The sequence below is a fragment of the Strix aluco genome, chromosome 1 (genome assembly GCF_031877795.1).
Source record: "Strix aluco isolate bStrAlu1 chromosome 1, bStrAlu1.hap1, whole genome shotgun sequence".
NCBI classification, from domain to species: Eukaryota; Metazoa; Chordata; class Aves; order Strigiformes; family Strigidae; genus Strix; species Strix aluco.
The window spans coordinates 93,885,894-93,903,562 of record NC_133931.1 but is presented as its reverse complement, the minus strand read 5'-3'; the positions used below and the strand labels follow the sequence as shown (position 1 = coordinate 93,903,562).

General features: G+C 42.1%; 1 long non-coding RNA gene across 2 annotated transcripts in view; it reads left to right on the top strand.

The window, feature by feature from the left end:
- The window catches only part of LOC141924638 (uncharacterized), a 46,421-nt gene that overhangs the window by 12,201 nt on the left and 16,551 nt on the right, over positions 1-17,669 (top strand). The window contains exons 2-4 of one of the 2 annotated variants that reach the window (XR_012623609.1): positions 9,987-10,037; positions 10,770-11,519; positions 12,280-12,399. This is a non-coding gene — a long non-coding RNA (uncharacterized LOC141924638). The remainder of the gene's footprint in view (positions 1-9,986; positions 10,038-10,769; positions 11,520-12,279; positions 12,400-17,669) is intronic. The other variant, XR_012623610.1, reaches the window with a different exon arrangement.

Sequence of the window (17,669 nt, the reverse complement as noted above, 5' to 3'; positions counted from 1 at the left end):
TGGTTTCATTATATGCAAATGTGCAAGTCCCTTTTACAGACACTACATGAGACTTTTTTTCATTACGTGAAAGAGTGAATGTGTAATTAACAGTATACCCGTAAAACCAGTGCATACTTGGCCTATCATAACAGGAATCTGTTCTCTAATAGCATTTTCAGTTCATCACACACACCGTATCTCCTTGGGATATGAGTAATAACCTTGCCTTTCTTGAGTCAGATTCAAATGGGTCTTTTTTTTCCTTATTGCTGTAAAAGGACTCAGAACACTGTTGTACATGGTAATTTCAGCTACCCCTGTTCAGATATTGCTGGCCTCTGCTGGTACATAAACTTTTGCAACATCGGGCTTTCATTAGCCGTAAGTATGAGAATTAAGCTCTGAATGTGGTTATCCTGATATATCTCTGGAATATGTCCATTGAGAGCCACAGCCTGACTGCAGATGTTGGGTTGTACCTGGGGTGATGGAGAGAGCATGCCTTGGGAAATGAGTCAAGGCAACTGGTACCCTGTGAATAAGGCCCCTAGATTTATGTGTAAATAAGAGAAGATTTTGGCTCCAGAATACCAAATGATACTCAGGGGATGGTGCTTTCATTGCATTTATTTTAAGAAAAATCTGCTGTTGGAGCAGGAGCAATTTAACTCTTATTATGCTCACTGAAATATTCCCTACTGGAATATTATTCAGAGGCTTATTATCCCTGTATAAAGCTCTTAATTTATTTAAAGTTTCTTAGGTTAAAACCTCACATACTAAAGAAATCACTATAACAAGTTCTTTCTATATTTCAGAGTTCACCCAAACTTTCAAACAAACAAAAAAATATTGCCCTTTTCCCTGAACCCTCTTCTTTAGGTCCGTGTTCACCCTTCCAACATACTGCTAGGATAAACAGGTTCTGTTTGCAGCTCTTTGCAGAAACAGTGGGGGAATAAAGAAAAAATTATTAATACAAATTGTTGTTACTTCAGCATGGAGGAAAAAACACCACAGTGCTCTGCCTGAGAATCTTTGTGGAGCCACTGCAGTCTGTGTCAGGGACTGAGTGGGGAGATGTGGACTAAGCCAGTCCATGAGGAGCACAGACATGCTTCACAGGAGTCTCTTCTCCCCTCGGCCTGTTGTTTCTGCAAGCTCAGCAGTAAAGGAAGTAAGAACAAGGAAATTTAAATGTATGCTTTTTAAAACATCCAGTGTATACTGTCTTCTAGCCTGCTGTGGCTGTACCAGAAGGCAAAGCCTCCCTAGAATATCTGCAGAAGTTGTTCAAAACCTCTTTTTCCCCCTCTCTCAGCTGGAATTTTAGTTTTGGCCAAAAAGGGATTTTTCACTAAAAATTAAAATGTTTCATTCAAAAGTCTTTACAGCAGAAAATCTTTTTTCTTTGTTAAATGAAAAACAAACCATTAACTTCAGAAACCCCTTCCTTGCTTAAAGTCTCCATGGAAAATAATTCAGGTTTTTTTGGATGTGTGGTTTTTTTTTTTCCCACCAGCTAAACTAATAAAATATACTAGACTCTTAGGAATATTCTGTTGTTGTTAAAATATCTTAGCAAATGAAGCCTTCCCTAATCTGTGATTTCATCTTGTTACCTCTGCACACACCGTAACCTCAGCAGTACTCAAAAGCCATTCACTGTACTGCAACCAGACTGAGCCCTGCCATAACTCCGGCAACTCAGTGGGTGAATTTGCCCTCTGAAATCTCCAAGGCAATTTAGCAAGGAGGGATCAGGTGAGAAATTGTTGCTGTTCTATGTAATCTCATTCAATTTTCCAGATGAGAAGGGACTGCTGATCCTCCTGTTCTGCAGCAGGATTTTCAGTGCATTGTGGAGATCAGGCGTGTGAAGGTCACGCACACCCCGCTTCAGCTGTGTGGTTTTTACCTCTGGAAACAAGAACTTCTCAAAAAAGGCACGATTGTTATTGCTACTTATACTTACGCCTTGAAAGAGCTGCCATTATGTAGTAAATTACAGTGTATTACAGTGTTTATATATGCGTTTGCGACCTTGAACAAAAATAGAGAGTTTTCTTAATCCTGTTTGTCAGAGGCTAAGATTAAGTGTAGATGATCCACTAAAAGAAAAATTGAAAGAGTGTCTGGATTTGATCCTAGCCTGACAGAAGCGTTGAACTAAAGATGAAGCTATTCACTCTTAAAGCTGAGCCAGCGATTCTCCTGGAAACCATTATGGCTAATGATAAATTCTATAGAAATCCTTAATGTATGAAAATATAGTACTCACAACATTCAGAGAGATACAAATGAAGCCAAGCAGAATTCCTAGACATTTCTGGCACTGTTGCACAGAGAAGTCTTTGTGCTGTTGTGAATAAAGAGTATTTAACCCCTGGCAAAAGCAGTTTGCAAGTACTGTACATTTCAGAGTAGATGACGGCTTTAAAACGTGGCAAAGGGAGAAATTGTGACATTCCACCCGCCGTAACCCCAGATATTCTCAGGGCCTCAGGTAGTGCATCTGGCACTCCTGAAGCATCTTTTGCATTGTAGCCTGATGCCATTGCTGGGAACAAACTCCTGCCAGACATCGAGCCCGGATTTACAAGGTGCAGCTAGAAGAATGATTGCAGCTATATTAGTTGTGTCTATTATCAGGGGAAAGGGAGGGCGATGATTACACTACATGAGTTTAGGGGTAACTGGGCTAAAGATCATACGTCAGGTCACTGTCATTAGTAGTAGAAGTCTGGGACTGCTGTTGTGTATGTGCAAAATAATACATGTTTTATAAGATAAAGAAACTCCAAGAAAAATACAGCATATGCACTGATTCTTTTTGTCTAATGTGAAAAATAGCTCTGTACTAGTACTTCTTCCGTGTAATACAGCACATCAGAATGAAGCCATGAGCTAGCTGATTTATTCCAAGGAGAAAAATGAGAGATGGAAAGGAAGGAAGATTTTTGTAAAAGTTTTTCAGTGTAGAAATTAAAAAACCAACACTGTTTAGATGCCTCTGAGCTACTGCAGATTGCTCAGGCTGAAGTGAAGGAAGCTTCATAAAATTAGTTCTAGTACAGAGTGGTTTTTGCCATGTCTGACTGTAGTGGAGATGGATCTCCAAAAATTTATAGCGTCTGTCTCAGGGTTCATATCTGTCCTTGACATGTAGGAAGAGCCTGGACAGTTAAATGAGGCTTCAAAGGTGACAAGTGTGTTGAGAGCTTTAAAGCCATTTGGATCAGCTGTGGAAGTACAAAAGTAAGTCTTCTGCTCCAAGCATCTGAGAAACGTAACAGGAAAAGGTACATGAATAAGTGTTTACTAAGAGTTTACAACTGAAATTCACGCATCCATGACAGAAAAGAAAATATGTTGCTTGCTTATGGCTGAAACTGTTAAAGCCTTATGGTCAGCAAATGCTGAAATGCAGTTTATTTTATTGCCTCTGGAAGTGATCACTGTGAGAAGTCACTGTGATCAGCAATATGTAGCCTTACTCCCAGCAGGAGAGGGAAATGCTTTTTCTGCTTTGAAAAATTCAAGAGTTGACTTCAAAACAAGTTGTTGTACATCTATTGCTATGCAGGAATCAGAATTCGGCTACAACATGCTCTGTTAAAAGCCCCAGATGAATTTTCTGTGGTGCTCTAAAAATCTCTTCCTTTCCAAGAAAAATGTAGTAGTGAACAGAAGTGGAATAATACAAACAGGCTGTATATAAGTGCTACCAAAATAGTTCCCTGTTCTAGCCTGGGAGAGGAGGAGAAGGACAAAAGAGGGTTAAAATCCATGCAAACCTGTCAGCCAGGCCTGGGTCACTGCTGTTCCATACAGTGTAGTGCCCTCAACACCATTTCTGCTGTGCCTTTGCTGTTTCTTTCTGCCAAGTGTAGAAACAGACCCTTACTTACTCTTAGATATTGGGGAATAGATGTATTAAGCAAATTGTACTGATAATGTGCCTGCTTTGGTATCTAAAACCTTTGACAAGGGACTTTCTTCCAGAAAATTATATGATGTTCTGCCCTGTGCCCCAGGTTTCCTTACCCCAAAAGTCAAGCTTAAAGTCTCCAAACAAAATCATAAACAAACTTCCTCCCTCGTGAAATGTCACTCCGAGCACGGTTCCTACCCGTCAAAGAAAGGCAATGCTGTCATTGTTTATTGGGCACTGACATGTTTTGAATGTCTTTGAATGGCACTTTTAGATTTAACTCTCTTTTTTTCTGCTGCTGGGCTCTTTCTTTATCCGTGACTCTGGTCTTGCTCATCTGCATTCAATTTATTTTGTGGTTTTGAGAACTGCAGTAGTTAATGCTGAAAGGCACAAAGGCCGATAACAAATCACAAACCCCTTCAGTAAATTCTTCTGGAATGAGCGCAGTGCTTGAGAAAGGTCCTGAGCAAGCAGAATTGGAACCCAAAGACTCTTCCTGCCATAGTTGTGTAGGAAGCTCTACCAAGGCAAAGCTCCTCTTATTTTAGTGAGGTGCTCCTTTGCATGTGGCTGACTCGATAGGACATGGCCACAGAGCTTGATGCACCTGACTGCTGTTCTTGGCTCTGCCAGTGAGCTGCTGGCTGGCTGTGCCTCATCTTCCTCTGTAGAATGGGGACAGTGCTACCAGCAGTCACCGCATGCCTTTGGAAAGCGCTCTGAAGGGAAAGGGGGAGCAGCCAGACAGTTATTCTAGACCCACGGGCAAACAGGAGTTTGTGTATGGGTGTGCTCCTGTCTTATTAGCATTACGCAGCCCTCATCTGGACCATTTGTAGCTCTGAGAAAGTCTGTCTCTGACCATATTGTATAATTAATACAATATTCTATGTCATTGGCTAATAAATGTATTTACGTATTGTAGCATGGATACACCTGGCCAGTACTGGACTCCATGAACAAAGTTATTGCATTTTCGTAACCCTAGAAATACATGGTGAAATATCCTTTAAATGATAGGATAATGTTAAAATTAGTCTTCTAGCATGCTTCAGTGGAAAGACTGATTAGCTAGTAGCCAGAGCAGTGCAAGGCAGAACTGCTTCTGAGAATTGCTATTAATTATGTATTAGCATTTATTAATAATTGATATTGGTTTTTTAGATGGGCATAGCGGCTTGGAGCTGGTTCAATGTGCCTAAGAAAATGATCTCTACAAGGAGGGGTTGAAATTGGCAGGAATTGCACTTGGGGATCAGTACGAATGCAGTCCCACAGTTTGTTGTTGTTTCTGACAGTGAAGCTATTGTGGGGCAGGAAGGGGAAACACAACCACAGCTGGAATTTTCCCTTCTGAGCTCTGCTGCCTCCCTCGCTGTGCCTCACAGCAAAATTGCAAAGCTCTTTTGAGCTGGCACAGTTACTGCAGAAGTACTGGGTGCAGTAGAATCCCCAAAATTGCTCTGTGAGGGTGAATTTCCCAATCTGCCACAGCAACAGCCAAGCTGGGATGTGCCAGCAAGACGGACTGTGAACTGCTGAGTGCTGGGGAAGGCAGTGAGCACTGGCTGAACAGGGCAGCTCTGGGACAGGGAAAAGGGTAACCCTAGTGCTTTAGTTGACACTGAATTATGATCTCAGCTTTTTGACTTGTGAACATTGATTTATTTTTGCCTGACCCTTTTGGACTGGAGGAGAGCCCAAGCCAAAATCCCATTTGCCCCAGTACACTCTTACTCTCTTAGGATCTGGATGGAAACAGTCTGCATCTCAGCCATCATGGAAGTGATGCCTCTAGAGCTCATTGTGTTTTGGGTCTGTTTCTATATTGTTCTGAGCAGCCAGCAGATTTGCTGAGGGGCTGAGCTATAGAAAAAACAAGGTTATTGTAGTAATTTGAAGTTTTAATGCTGAGAATGAGAGGTAAATCCAGAGGTGTTTGTGTTGTCTCTAACAAACATAAAACAGGACCCAGGGAATCCCACTCAACTCCCTGCACAGTTTCTCATGACATTTTGTTTCAGATGGTGACTTTTACCCATGTTTTGGTTAAAGTTCCTTAACAGTTTAAGTTGCCTGTTTCCTTCAAGACACTTAATGGCTTTGCAAAACTATCTTAAATGCGTGACAACTCTTAAAGCCCATGTTCTTCTTCCTCTGTAAGGTTCAATGATTTTTAATAAAGAATACTAGAAAAGGTTGCTGCAGATTTCACTAATCACATATATCAAATATTCAACATTGTTTCTTCCTGGAAGGAACTGCCTAGAGCATCCTTTAAGTTAGACTGGATAAATAATGAGGATATTGCTTCTATTTTTCATGAGTCAATATAGTAATGTGTCAAAAGATAAATATGTTATATATAAAAAATTTTATTACTTGTGCTACAGGGGATTTACTACTTCACTAATAATAATATTTAACAGATGTATATGCCCTTTTATAATTGCATTAAGCGAAATAAAATGGCAGTGCAATGAAGACAGTGTTTTGCAGGGCTACAAGACAACTGTGCCATAGGAAGATTTGAAGTAACAGAATTATAATGAGACATCAATTAATGCATGCACCACTACCAGAGAAGGGATTGAAGGCAAGAAACGTGCATTACAAAAAACAGTTTAAGGCTTACACAGTCTAAGTTTCAGGCAGAACCTGAAGTAGGTAGTCTGGAATACAGGTGTTATTTCTGGGTATATCCTTTCATGGAGTTATGGAGGTGTTTTCATGAGTTATCATAGTGTCTTCTTACTCAAGTGAAAACTCACACTCTATAAAAAAGCATTTTATAATGCCAAAAAGCCCTTACAGTTGTGCTATAACAGCTTCATTATGACTGCAACCCTTTCCCTCTGAGGACCACTCTGGCATCTCTTGAGGAAGAGCATCATGGATATATGGTGGTTCACAAACTTCAAACTGAGAATTGCTGCTATAGGTGGTGTTGTATTTCTTGTGTTTATCCATTGTAGATAATGATTTTGGAGGTAGTTGGGACAGAAAACAAAAAAGCAACCAACCAAAAAAAAAGATAGGCTGCATTTTGAAATATTTGTAGCTTTCCAAATTTGGTTTCAGCACTGAGATGAAGATTTTTCTTTCTTCCTTTTTTTTTTTTTTTTAATTAATAAAAGCCCTGTAGACATTTTGCTCTAATTGTAAGCTGCAAATAACTGAGCAAGAAAAGAACTTAAACAGAATAGAGAGCTGCAATAGGGAGTCAAAACTGTGGGTGGGCCTTCCACAGAGCTAAAGAAATGAAGAAAAAAAATGGGGAAGTAGACTATCTCTGAGGGATTTTCCTCCAAGAAGCTTTTGTGAGATGGGAATTCAGCTACCAGCAGTTGAGGAGGCAATAATGCAAATGACAAGCACACTGGAAAAAAATTATGGCTCTACTGGCACAGCATTGCTTTCTTCGTGCTGGCTGCTTCAGAGCTTGAATTTTGTCATTTTGTTTTTTGGTGGTGGTGGGTTTTGTTCACCTGGTGTCCCAGAATTTTCAACTCATTTTGGAGCAGTAAGGTCCATGTTGGTGCAGTGCCATGCAGTGGCTGCCTGTGCTGGCCTCAGCTAATAGGGCTGTTGATTCACTGACGTTGCTGATAAAATCAAACAAATAAAATGGATCAGCAGAATCCATCCAAAATAGGAAGCTCTTCAGAGAGGCTCTTGATTACTAGTTAGATGGATTATGGTTACTTTAATTATTACTATGTTTTTACTCTGTTATTTTCCTGTCTAGGATAGCTATGCTTTTAAAAGCAGCTATCAAGAGTCTTTTAGATGTCATATTACATGTCAGAGATTTTAAGACTTGTGCAGTAATAAAGACCAATAAAACTGCAGTTTTATTGCTTAAGTGTTGAGCTTGTGGTTTGATCAGATTAGCATTATATGGGCTTTTCTTTTAAAATACTAACAAATAGGACTGCAGTGGCATATATCACAACTGGGTTGTATTCCAGGGATCAGGACAGATCCTCCAACATTTTTGCAGAATAGTTTGGGCCAGTCTTAGGAGTGACCAAATGCTGGAATAGCTTCTTCTAGTGTAATGTTTTATGTATGGGTCTCTGATAGATACATAGCTTAAGGCTAGGCTTTTCCTGCTGTAGCTGGACATTTAAATAAGTATTTCAAAGGTGCTGAGTTGCTTAGGGGACCTCCTGCACTTCATGTGAACTCATGGCATTCAGCTGAACTGATAGCACTAAAGGAATTTTGAAAGTGTGTTTGTGTGAGTTTCTCTAGTTCTGATCTTTTCTAACACATCCAAATTTTAAAATCTTGACTCATATTTATTTGCTAATCTCCAAGAGTAAATTGCTTCCTTGTGGAAATCCCAGAACAAAATGTGCTCCCTACGCTGTCGTTGGAGAGAGGCAAAATACACGTTTCTTGATGTACATTTCTTTTTCTGAGGCTTTTTATTACTGATGGTGTCATTTGATTCATTTTCTTCACTTTTCACTGATACAGGTGAATGAGGAAGGGGTAGTGATTCCTCCTCAAACTTGCCTTAGAAAATCTGGCCACTTAATAAACCTGTGAACTGGCAATCAGAAGGTGCGTTTGCAAAGTGGCCTCTATGGCTGTGACCACAAACAACCCAAGCAGTTGGCCATCTGGGCTAGAGGGGCTATCTTCACCTCCAGAATAGGCTTGTCAAAGGCAAACCACCTCTTGGGAGAGGTCCCTAGACCATTCTTACTGCTAGACTGTGTCTGGTGATGGTTTGTGGAGAGTGTGGCTGGAAGTGGTAAGTTTGTGACTGAGAAGACGTGCTGGTGGAGAGGAGTACATTGGAGTGCTTGGGAACGTTCTTGGGCATGGTTTGTCAATGTGACCTAAATGGATAGTGTGTGCTGATGCTCTCTTTCACATGGAAACCATATCACATAATGGCAAGAGCACTGGAAGAGGAGTTGGACGAGCTCATTTCTAACTCTGCCTCAAAAGCAGATCTAATGCTTGATCCTCATCAAGGTAGCTGTCACTGTACCTCTGGCTGAAAACACGGGGAAAATCACATTTCTTAAATGACTTCTGATCATATTACTACTCCTGCTATTACTGCTACTTAGAAGCATTTTGTGGATCAACACAATCTGGCTGCAGCCACTACTGCTGCTCCAGACAAGGATTATGGCAATTTCAATGTCAACTGGTGGGCAGGAAGCCAGTTTGACAATGTTAATCCTCAGAAGTTTGATTACTCTTACCATTATATCAACTCACACGAATGTTAGTAGTGGTTGTAAAATTATGCAGCCTTAAAAAAAAAAATCCAGACATGTGCCAGTTCTATTATAGACCCCATCTGTGCATCTACTGGTTCAAAATGGAAAAAAATCCCTTGCCTAGCATGTTGATCAACGAATTATTATAAATTACATCTCGCAGTAACATCGTGTTTCAATGGTGTACAGCTGTTTCTGTCTCTCTGTGTTTCTTTCTCCTTTTTGTATCTTTTCCCACGCTTCCTTCTCAGTGCTTTGTAGCCAGTGGGAGAATTGATAAAGTCTTTAAAATATTTGATCTGAAGTCTTGATCCAAAACAGTGAACACAGTAATAGTATTTCAAATTAATTCAGTGGACTTTAGATCAGTATCTAATCATAAAAGGCAAGGAGCGGTGAAACATACCATCTGATTTTTTCCCCCACAAATCTACAGATCTTTTATCTTCTTTTTGAAGGCCCACAGGGACTTAAATCTGCTTCTCAGGCTGCCCCGTGGTGTGGCATGATCAGATGGGTGCTGCAGCAGCAGCAGCACTGGCATACAGAGCTCCTGTCCCTGTTGGGTCAGGTCAGAGTTTCACAAGCTGATGTGCTCGTCAACAAGATTTGCTCCATCTCTGCCTGTCCTTATTTCCCCTTCTCCTTTTCAGGCTCCCCACTCAGTTGGGCTAACACAGTGGCTGATGGAATCCCACCCTAAATGGTCTTGGGGAACCAATTTGGGTTATAACTCCTCATTTTCCCCCTCTCCCTCAAATTTCCATGCTCTTTTTTTTTTTTTTTTTTAAGTTGGACTCTTCCCCTTATTGGTTTTACAGGTTGGCCGTGCAAGGAACCATGATGGCAGAGCTGAAGATGAACAGCATCGGGTGAGGAGCAGGGAAGCCAGGGGAGTAAGCCAGGGGCTATTTGAAGGGTGTTTTCTCCTGACCAGTCAATGCAGAAGCCAAGGAAATGAAGTTACCCAAAAGACTAAACTGTGAGGTTCCTGCTCAGCATTCAGCTTTTACTCTGGGAGTATTTCCACTGAAGTTGCTGCTGCTGCTCCTGGGAAGGAAGTGTGAGCACAGACTACCTCTACCCCTGGCTCCAAGGCAGGCCCATCTGCTGGTGGATCTCTTTCAGACATGAATTAAATTTGGACTGATTTGTGCTTTTACCTAAAAATCACGCAGTACTTCCAGAGCTGAATATTCAGTTGACTCTGAACCAGGCAGCATTATATCTATGTTTATCTTAGTTGTTTGTCTTTGCAAATCAGCTCAGACTGAAGGCAGAGAAAGATCTGCATGAATGATTGCAAACACAAAACTGCTGATTTCCCCAAACTCTAGTTAATTGACCATCCACCAGCTCTAGGAAAAACAGATGGAAACTGTGGCCAGAAAAAGTAATTTTTAAAATAAAATCCTGGAAACACCAACAAAGAACCTGCAGCACAAGTTTATAACAACAGCTGTCTTTTGGGGATCTTTGTTATTCATTAAGAATAGGCAGCAGAGCAGGGCATACATGACCCTCAGACCTCACTTCTTGTTGGCTGAGAGCCCCCCAGTTGTTGCACATTATAAACATTGCCTCCTCTTCCTTGGCACTGACAGGTTCTCCTATGGAGGGTCCACGCCAGCAACACCAAAGGATTTCTAAGGGTTTCTCAAAAAAAGAGATCGTGTCTGAAAACCAGAGTCCAAGTGGCAAGCCAAAGAAAGGCGTCTACAACAAGTCATCTAGAAAAGATAGGAAAACCTTTGTCTGAGGAGGAAGCTCTTTGCCCCGAGTTTCAAAGAATATCTCTGAGGAAATGCCTGTGGAGTCTGTGAATATACCCAAGCAATCCTTCTGTCATATTATCACAATTTGGATTGCAATTTTATTGCAGTGTATAAACCAAATCCAAGATCTAAGTCTCTAGTCCCTGTTGGTCTCTTGGCTGTTCACATAAGAGGGATGAGGAGAGAACATACAAATGTCCTCATTTGCACTTCTTGTTTGAAGACTGTATTGTGCAGTCTAGACAACAGTGGAGATTAGTCTGCTTGAAAGAAGTTCTATATTAAAGTTAATCTTTGGGAGATGGCTAGTCTTGAGGGAGGGATATGAAGCCTGTGTCGGTGTCTGAGGAAGAGAAAGATGCTTAGTGTTTCACTGTAGGCTAACCCTTGACATCCATCTTCTGGCCCTAATCTCCAGGCTGATTATATGACACATGTTCCTCTTCAACTACTGGAAGAAAGAAGCAGTTTTGTACAATGGCTCTGCTTGGGTTGGAACTATTTCTGAATTCAGTGAGAAAAATTATTACAGAAAATGATGGGATAGTATTTTTGAAACTCCTGCTGTCACCATTTCAGGTAAGAGGAACCAAGGAGTTTGCCCTGTAAAGTGAGGCCTCTGAGGAAGCCTGTGCACTTCAACCTAGTGATTCTTTTTTTTCAAGACAAAAGTTATTTCAGATGCCCTGGGGGCCAGAGAACATTATCTTTGCTTGCCCTTACATATCACAACTTACAGAAAACTTCCCTACAAATTAAAGATGTGATACCAAACATCAAAAGCTACGACTACCATAGGTGCTTCAGAAAGAGAACATGAGACATCAGGGGACATCTCTTTGATTTTCTTTTCTCTACGGTTTTAAATCACTCCACAGTTTTCAACTGCGAGGGTATTCCTGCAATGACTGAAAATACATTAGGATACTTTCTCTATGAAACAGTGATATTTTCTCCCCACCCTTTCAAGTTAGACTCAGACCTTCTCCCCCCCAGTTCCATGAGCAGTTGTTGCTGTCTCAGGTTTCACAGGGAACTTTTCTTCCTCTGAGTGCCTTAAGATATTTCTCTGAGCTTCACGGATAATGAGCTTCATAGCCTCACCATCCAGAAGGTGTGTGTAGCAAGTCCTTGCCACACCAGATAGTGATTAGAAATTAGATAGCTTAATCCTCAGCCATGAGGCAGCCAAATAACAGTGTGTATGAAAAAGAGAGGCATTACACACTCCACCAAGGGGTCAACCACTCAGGAAGTACACCACATTACTTCATGCACCCTTTTTTTCTACCTCAGGCTTCACTGTTGTCACTCACCACATCTTTTTTAAACCTTCCAGGTCATTGTATGAGTCATGCCTTGGCTGAGGCCTTCATTCTCGAAGGAGGACGCAGTTTCACCATGGCTGAAGCCAGTCCAAATCCATATGGCCGTTGGTCCATGCTTGCTCCCACCCCAGGTAGTTCTGTTATCAGGCAGTGGAGTGGTTCAAGGAAGTGACCTGGATAAAAATTAGTTTAGCAAAAAGTAAAAAATTAATTTTAAGCTCCTTGAAGTGTCATTTTCCAGTTGCCATACTACTAATTGCTAGCACACATGAAAAAGTAGGGAGGCAATCTACAAAGAGAATAACTGGTGATTCAGCATCATGCAATATGCTTAATATCAGGTTAGACACAGCCATAGTGATTCTATGCTTGCTGTTGGATAGGGATTTTTTAAGAATTGTGGACAGAGAGTTTCTTTCTGAATGATAGTAAAGAAACAGAACTCTACTGGGAAGCAGAATTAAATGTCTTTATCCTTGCCTCCGTCAATGAGTTCTGTAGGAATGTCATGGAGGTCTTGTGAAGGATGAAATGCAAACAATGTTCTGCTTGCAAAGATCAGAGCAGATATAGCCAGCCTAGGGATGCAAATTCAGATATTTGGTTCTGCTTTGGGAGAGCTGAGACCACTGTAACACACTTTGCTAATTTACCAAGCAAGTGTGGTGTAATAGGAAGCTTGCTTCACAGACTGCTGTAAAATAAACAGGCATGAGTGTGGCTGGGGCTTGCTGACTCAGCTGTAGCAATTCCAGTGCTTCTCCATGTCCTGCTGCTTTGCATCCTCAGTGCTGGTGTCACCGCTTTCGATCGCAGACGTGTCACCTCCTGCAGTCATGAAACGCAGACAGGGAGGCGAGCGGACACACACACACACTCACAGACCCCCGCCACGCACACGTACAGCCACGGCAGCAGCGAGCGGACCCTGGCAGTTGCATGGCAGCAGAGCCCTTACAGCTCACGCAGCTGCTCTGTAGCTGATGCAGGGATGTCCCCTGTGCTCCGATGGCAGATGTCAGACACGGCAATTTAGGGGACAGGGTGCCACTGCAGCCCCAGCCAGGAGGCCATGAAAGAAAGGGCACAAAGCAAGGCCGCATCTGTTCTGGAACAAAGGACATCTGTCCCTGGCCTGAACAGCTTTTTGGCATGATTTCACAAGGACAAAGGCTCAGGTTGACTGAAACAAGGCTGGTACTCCATAAAACATGCCATAGGGTCTTAGGTTGTCCAACTGTGTGCTGACAGTGAGACAGCACTCTGGTAGGCATGAAGCTTTATTCTTCCATCTAAGGGGAGAATGTAACACAGGATGGGGATCATCCTGTGCACAGCCTTTAACCACACATCTGCCCATGTTTTAGGATCTCTTTGTGCCATTCGAAACCTAGACTACTATCAGATTATAGACAACAGATGTTCTGTTCAAGTAGTTTGTGTGTGACATCCTCATAGCAGGAAAATTTCTTTTGCTGCTTTAGAAGCTAGGTTCATCTGTTGCTTTCTCCAGGTTGTTAAATTTTAGTTGTGGGCAACTTTTATTGAAAGGCTGCAAACCACAGATGCATATCTGCCTTCTATGTGAATGTGAGTCTTACAGGAGAAAATCTTTTAGAAAGGACAGACTTCTAATGTGCCTTCAGTAAAGTGTTCTGGAATGAAGTTTACCATAGCAAATGCTAATTATTAGCTTGCTTAGCATCATTGTTAAAAAATATGCTGTACCTCCTTGTCGTGGTTTGAGCTCAGATGGCAACTAAGCACCACACAGCTGCTCACTCACCCCCTCCCTGTCAAGACTGGAAAAGAGAAAATGAAGCAGAAGGCTCAGGACAGGGAGGGTTGACTTACCCATTATGGTCATGGGCAAAAGACAGACTCATTAGGGGAAGAAAAAGAACATAAATTTAATTCAGACACTAACAACAGCAACACTTAACAGACTGAGTAGGCCAGTGAGAAGCATCACCACATCTTAAAAGCACCTTCCCCCCGGCTCCCTTCTTCCTGGGCTCAGCTTTTCTCCCAATTTCTCTACCTCCTCACCCCCAGTGGCACAGGGGCAGGGGGTGGGAGGGTGCAGTCAGTCCTGCCATTTTTTCCTCTTCGGGGCAGGGTGGGAACTCTTCGCATTCTTCTCCTGCTCCAGTGTGGTTCCCCTTTCATGGGAGATAGTCCTCCATGAATTTTGACCGCCCTGAGTCCTTCCCACAGGCTGCAGCGTTTCCCAAGCTGGTCCAGTGTGGATCACTCCCACATCATGTTGCAGTCCTCCCAGCACCGAGCTACTAACAGCGGGGGCTTCTTCCCCCAGAGTCCTGGCCTTCTTCAGGCACAGCCACCTGTTCCAGTGTGGGGTCCTCCATGGGCTGCAGGTCGGTATCTGCTCCACCGTAGACATCCATGGGTGGCAGGCAGGCAGTCCTGCCGACTCACCATGGGATACAGGGGGGTCTCTGCTCCAGCACACCTCCCCCCCACTTCCTCCTCCTTTCTTCCACTGACCTTGATGTTTGCACATTCTCCTCGCAACTCCTCCTCGCAACCCCTCCTCACATCTCCCCCTCCTCTTCCCAGGTTCCTCTTCTTAAATATATTATCAGAGAGGCGCAGCCACCATCACTAATTGGATTGGCCTTGGCCAGAGGAGGGTCCGAATTGGAGCTAGGGGAGCTTTAGGAAGCTTCTCACAGGAGGCCACTGCTGTAGCCCCCTTTCCCTGCTACCAAAAACCCCACCACACACACAAATCCAGCACACTCCTTCCCTTCTCTACTGGTGCCAGTAGTGGCTGTAATGCTTTTTAGCTGGGGGATCACAGCAGAAAATTTTGTAGGAGAGTATGTGTGCACATGTGCACACAAATATAATGAAGTGGAGATTTAGAACAATTACACAAAACCAGAACAGTCTGGGTTATTCATTACTAAGATTGTACCAACAAGATGAGTATATTTAGTGGTTATATACTGAAAAACAGAAGCAAATGATCATTAACATTTTAAGACCTTGTAACTTTTTCCTATGCATTCATTTTTATGTTCAGTCCAAGTTACCACATGCCTGTCTCTGAGGGTGTGGGGAACTGCCAGAAAAATCCTCACTGTGGGCTGCTGCACAAGTGCACAAATGCATGAGAAACCTGTAATGCATTTAGACATCAAAAAAATCCAAAATCTATGGAAGCTTGTTACATGGTACCTCTTAATCACGTTGGCTCCATTGTGTTATGCCACCTGTGCTTGACAGTGTTAAGACAGAACAATGAAGAAAGATTTTAGCATGGTTCATAAAGCTGTGGTGGGGATGGTGTACCCACTGTCCGACAGGTAAGAGACCCTGACTTTGCATCTTGTAATGATAGTTGCTGAAACTGTTGGCTTCGCCCAGCTGTTTAAGAAGCTGTTTTTACTACTGCATCTCTGAAGAAAAAGAAAATAAAGTGTATTACAGTGAGCCAAGACCAGAGATATGTATCCTCATTCTACTCAGTAAATGGGAAATATGGCTGAGAAAAAAAAAGGAGGAGTAATTTCAGAACTGTAACACTCTGCTAGATGGTCTGAAACTTAACACCTGCTGATGCATCTGCTACATCTGTAGTCTCAACAAAGAAGTGTGAGGCACAAAATTCACACTGGGATCCAGATGAACTCTGTATACCACAAAAAACAGAGTTCAAATAAAGAAGGTGGAAATAGTTCTTTTGTATACAGGGCGTCCAGACTGAATTTCAAATGTCCAGTGATGGTATGAGAAACTGCAATAAGAGAATGGTTTAAAAAAGATCTAGTTTTCAACTCCTAACTGAAGATTTTCTTCTGCAGAACAATTTATTACATACTGCCATTTGATGGCTTTTGCAAACACACATCTATAATAGCACTTCTGGGTTTTGAGCAGTCTGCAATGTTAGAGCCCCTGCTCATTTTCTTTAGCCCTCAAAGTGAAAAAGAGATGGTAAGTACAGAGGCATATATGGAGAGTTCATCTATCTTGAGAGCCTAAGATAAAATTGCAGGCATCATACACAACCAATGGGACCTTCAGAGAGTGACTGCAAATGCCTAAATGATGGAGCTTTCCTCTCTCTATTCCCTATACAAGCAGTCTAAGCTTGGGAAGTGTGGATTCTCCACTTGAAGTGAACTGATGTGCTGGATCCTGAGATATGCTCTGAAGTCTTCTGATTTATCCAGTTCCTGGCCAGCTCTGGCCAGAGGAGGGATGACCCCTGGCTAGCACATGCTGAGCACAGGAGGAGACAGAGCCCTCCCCTGGATCATCATGTTTTCGTCTGAACCTGGTATCACTGTCAAAGGATGAACACCTTGAATGCTCTTCCTGGTTCTTGCTTTGGAGGGTGCTCTTCAGTTTAATTCATGGCCTACACAGATGTCAATATGCTCCACCAGCAGGTGAAGTAAAGCCATCAATTTTGGCATAAAGCAGCTTGGCAGAGGCTTGTGGGCATAAAGAATGTGACATCTATGGATACTCTTGATGCTAGTGCCACCAGTCTCCTCATTTTTCTTTCATTCTTCATTAGTTATAATGATGAATCAGAACAGGGAACTTATTCGGGTTAAAAATATCCTGATTTAAAATCTGAATCAATTCCCTGATCAGTTCACCTTGTGATGTTTATAGCTGTGTTATATAACCACATCCCAAATAAATGTTCCCTAAGAGCAAAGTGATACCACCTGAGGTTTGTTCAAACATGAGTTTCTAATCAGTAAGTGCCCTGGCACCACTGAGGGAGTGGTGAAATAGTAGAAAAGAATAGCTGCGAAGAGATAGTGGAGGTTCACGTGAGTACTGCCACTAGAAGAGACATCCAGGAGCCATGGTCTGGGTGGACTGTAGATATAATGTACTATACAGAGGCCAGCAAAAGAGATATTCCTGAATTACCATTAACTAGGAAATGCAGAGGTAGGTCTCAAGCTTCTACCACAGACCTGTGCAAATTAATCTGCTGGAGATTTTTCATTCCCCAAATTCCTCAAACACTCCAGTAGTTATATATAGCCAAAGTTGTTGGAAGGCAGCCATATATGAGGAAAAGGACAGTAGTTGGCACATACTGCTACTATGACTGGCACTCAGAGAAACTGTAATGATATGCAAAGTCAAAGAGGTGTTGTGTTTAAAGGTAATGAAATCTTTAAGCAATAATTATTATAAAGTGTTCACTCAAGGGGATGAAACATTTTATTAGCAAAATAAGAAAAGCTGGACTTGATTTTTTCTGGTTTTGAACTGTGATTTGGCCACCCCCTCCAGCTATCTGAAACAAAATATGAGGCATTGTTTATTTACTGGTTTAAAGCCAGTTTCTTGCACTTAATTTTTCTAAATCTGGTATTGTAAGGATCAGTACTTTGCAATGTAT